This window comes from Zingiber officinale, chromosome 9A (genome assembly GCF_018446385.1).
Source record: "Zingiber officinale cultivar Zhangliang chromosome 9A, Zo_v1.1, whole genome shotgun sequence".
NCBI classification, from domain to species: domain Eukaryota; kingdom Viridiplantae; phylum Streptophyta; class Magnoliopsida; order Zingiberales; family Zingiberaceae; genus Zingiber; species Zingiber officinale.
In genome coordinates, this window is record NC_056002.1 from 91,674,636 (window position 1) to 91,679,171 (window position 4,536).

The 4,536-nt window shown below is 42.0% G+C and overlaps 1 long non-coding RNA gene across 1 annotated transcript; it reads right to left on the reverse strand.

Moving 5' to 3' along the window:
- Positions 1–3,415: 3,415 nt before the first annotated feature.
- LOC122021204 lies at positions 3,416–4,213 on the reverse strand. Its single transcript, XR_006122473.1, has 3 exons — positions 4,047–4,213; positions 3,872–3,943; positions 3,416–3,454 (listed from the first exon to the last, which is right to left on the reverse strand). It is a non-coding gene; the product is annotated as an uncharacterized LOC122021204 (long non-coding RNA).
- Positions 4,214–4,536: the final 323 nt, after the last annotated feature.

Below are 4,536 nucleotides of genomic sequence, written 5' to 3' on the forward strand. Positions count from 1 at the left end.
AGATCATCATATGAAATTATACCTAGTTATGATCAGAACCCCTAGGTATTACTCAACTAATACCCCTACCTCCGTATCATCACAGGTCGTAAATCACTAGGTACATCAAGGATATCTAACTACATCCAACAGCTCTATGAGTCAGGATCTCCCATGGAGCAACGTTAGACGAGTCTACTAGTCATCACCTTAAAATCCATCGTGCTGACGAAAGAAGTAGAGAATTACTCTCTCTCCAAACACCTCAAGGAAATCACTAAGTGATGACCTGATCTCAAAAAAACATTCCCTGCTTCTTCCTTCACGTGGTACCGGGTCACGTAAAGGTTAAGCAGCTAACTTCCGCTCTCTCATGTCAGTACAAATCATATATCTGAATGTACTCTCCAACTCATACAAACTAGTAACGATTGTATCTCATAAGTGTTAAGCATGTAGCCTTACACTTTTCCCACATCAGTGGAGGTATCCTATCCGAATGTACCTTCTAAGTCATCCTATCAGGTACATACAGTCCATGATCAAAGTCCCCATGAAATAGGATACGACAATCCCCTACGGGCTGACCAAGTCGACAATGGTATACGGCCAACTCAGTCTTTCCACGGTGGTACAAGTCATGTACTCAAATGTATCTCCCAAATATCTAACCAAGCACAAGTAACCCCAAAGATCAGAATCTCTAGAAATAGAGTAAGTCAGTCCCCTATTGGTCGGACCAACAAAATAAATCGATCAACACTATCTGATCCAACAAGAGTAAATCAATCATCCACTGATGAAACTAACTAAGGTAAATCGATACCCAACCACCAAAGTCAACCTGGATAAATCAATCCTCTACAGACAGAACTGAAAGAATCCAAATAAGTACTCTACTGATCGAACTAACAGGCGTACAAAACCAACTAAGGTAAGTCAAACCACCACAAGACAAGTCGATCAGGCAAATCAATCCTAAATCGATCTAACCAACCAGAGTAATACAAACTGAGTCAACATATGTATACAGATATCATCCACTACCCAGCTAATAATAATAGACACTGATATGTGACTCTAAATCTCAACCAACTAATAGTATCAACAACTAACACAACTGGTAGTATGATATGAAGAATCCCTTGAGACTGTAAATCCTTGATCTCCATTAGGTCAACCGTGATCAGTGATTGACCCAACACATGCAATGCAAGCTACAAACCAATAGGTAGGTACTAACAAGAGAGTACTAACACATGTCATAACAAACTATCATGGACAACAATACATATAGCAATAGCAATGTATGATAACAATATGCAAATATACCTCCTATAGCCTGGAGATGTCCTGCTGCTGCCTGGTCCCAAAGCCCGAAAAGTCACATCAGGAAAACCGAAACACAAAATCCAAAAACACGAATAACAGGTATCGTACCTGATCTGATACCAAAAATTGGTATCAGATAAATCTCAAAAATCCAAAACAAAAAAAAACAGGCATCGTACCCGCTCAGATACCACTAAATTGTCACGCCCCAAAGGAGTCCCTGCCAGAAAAAAATCCGGCAGAGTCTCCCCTGTACCAGTGACAATATGAAGCATCACTACAAGCAAAATACATCAGCCACATGCGGCTGGAATATTTATATACACAACCACGCAGTTATAATAACAGCCCACACGGCTGGAATGAAACAATCACAACCACGCAGTTATATATAAAACAGCCCACACGGCTGTACTAAAACACAGCGGAAAAACGAAAACGGAAAGCCCAATACAACACAATCAACACACTGCTAGCCGGCTAGGCTTTATACAACAACCATAACAACAAATACAACAACACACCAAATACAACACATATCGAATACAAATAAAGATATACCAAAACCCGAAACGATCGTCGGATGTGACGTAGGACCCGGCAGACAGGATACTCCGAGCGACACTCCAACCATCTACCTGAAAACATAAAGATATACATGCGGTGGTGAGTATAGGTAACTCAGCGGGTAATAGACAAGATAGTGCATGGTCCATAAACAAAACATGGAGATCACAAGTATACAGTCTCAGTAGGGAATAAGAACATGATCATACCATCATAATCAATGCACCTGAACATACCTGACATAATAACCTAACATAAACTGTACAAACCACAACTAACATAATGACAGATACATACCCAATCTGGAATCGACACATGGTACAATGATCAGTAAACTCACCGGATCTGCAACAGATATACCCGTGACACCTGTGCAATATAAGTACGACTGCATATACATGTAAAATAAATGACATGTATGCAGCATGACAACCAAATGCAACAATCATATCGCAAACAAATGCAACATACCACAAACACATGCAACTAGTATCTAGTAGGCATGTATGCAAATATAACCCCCAGATGCACCGTGCATCATATGCAAAAGTGCATGCATGCTCCATGGTCACCCCCGCCACCTCTCCGAACACCACGACCCCTGTATGGCCGAGAGGCTTGGGTCTGTGACGACTGTACTACCCTCCAGCCCACTATATAGTGGTCGAGGCGGACAGTCCGCTAGTAGCTATCTAACTACATAGCATCAGGGTCCCTGACTGCTCACAACGCCGGATCTCACTAAACCTCGTGACCGGGTGGCACGACAGGACTAGCAGCAACTGCTCCAACTACCACTACCCATGAGTGGCCGAGTGTGCGGTGCTAAACCAAACCAACTGATGACTCTCTCACCACAAGGGAGACAACGGTCATCAGATGCAATGAATGATGAACATGATATATATAAATAATCATCATCCATGCAACAACCCCAAACCTCATAAATACCTCCAACATGAGTATAATCGACATGATACCTCCACGTATCCCACCGAACATATGTACTCACTACACATGTATAATCAACCAAAAATCTCCAATAATCCCACCAGACACATGTACACAAAATATAAGTACAATCAACATGTATCCTCCAGTAAAAACACAACAGACATGTGTATACATCTCAAACATACAATCAACACAACTCCTCTAAAAGTACATGACAAATACGTATGTACACACCTCATGTAAATCCACGGTCAACAAGATGACTCCTATAACACATACCCACCTATGTACAGTCCACATCATATACCCCATCAGCATGGTAATACCAACAACCCGACAAACCCTACAAGACATACTCTACACGTGTAATCACAACAGAGTAGATATCAAGAGTGAAGACTGTATATGAATTACGTAGATCATCACAAGGGTCAAGCATAAGTATCATGCAGGAAAAACAGCAATCGATCATGATATAAGATAAAACAGCCTAAACCATCACATAATAGCCATGCACTAAGATCAAGAAAAACTAAGTAGAGGCCAAGGAAGAAATACCCGCCTTAAAGTGTAGATCGTGCCAAGTAATCCCGTGTCGAGACGCTCGTCCCGAATCCAAGTCCTGCGATCAATATATATTTTATTTAGCTAATTTCATACGATTCAAATAGCTAAATAAAATTCCTAACCCACTAGGATCACTCTAATCAAACCTGATCTCTGATAAATCCTCCAAATAATCCTTAATCCAACTCCTTCTAAACCAAACATAATCCACAACCATCAATTAATCCAATCAAAACTCCTCATGAATTAATCCAATTCAATTAGTTAACTCTTCTTGTTAACATGCTTCAATTATCCAACCCATAACTCATCCAATCCAAAAATCCATAATCTAATATCAATATGAGTTAAATCAATACATCTACTCACCACTTATAATCTAAGCAAGCATAAAACCCTAGATTCCTTAGAAAACCTAATTTAGCATCATACTAATGAGAATACCATAGGTACATCACTAGAAAACACTCACCTTGAGGTATGGCAACAAACCCAGTAGCTCAACAGCCCTCTACCAATCTCTGCACACAACCACCAAGAATTCCTACATCAATTCTTTCCAAGGTCAGTCCAGGAAACAATTACACAACACTGAATTTGCTGGAACCCTAACAAACAAGATCTTTCTCACCACAACAACCCCTTACCTTCACACCCGTGACCTCCACAGCTTCAAGAGTTGGAGTGGCAGTGATCGGCAACAGTGCAATCCTCCAATATTTCGATCTGATGCCTTCATCCAATCCAGAACAGGAAGAACAGCTAAATGGAGACAATTGAGCAAGATTCGGAGTTAAAACAAATCCAGATGAAACTTACCTAGACTAATCGTTCCCTGGTGGTGGCACTCGATCGAGACTCCAGTACACGGCGAGGCAGCGAGGCCGTGGTAGTGCGACCAACGATCAGAAGAGGTTGCGAGAGAAACACATCGGGTGGGGGAAAGAGTGGTTGTCGGCGACGAATCTGAGCTAGGGCACAGCTTCAAGAACGGCTACGGCATCCCGTGGGTCGATGGATTCCAGCATCACGAACGGGAGAGGGAGGAGGGAGACGGGGCATCAGCAATCGGGATGGAGAAGGAAGGTCCGGTGGCGATGGGCTGGACATCACTGGCGCGATCAAGAATCGCCGGCA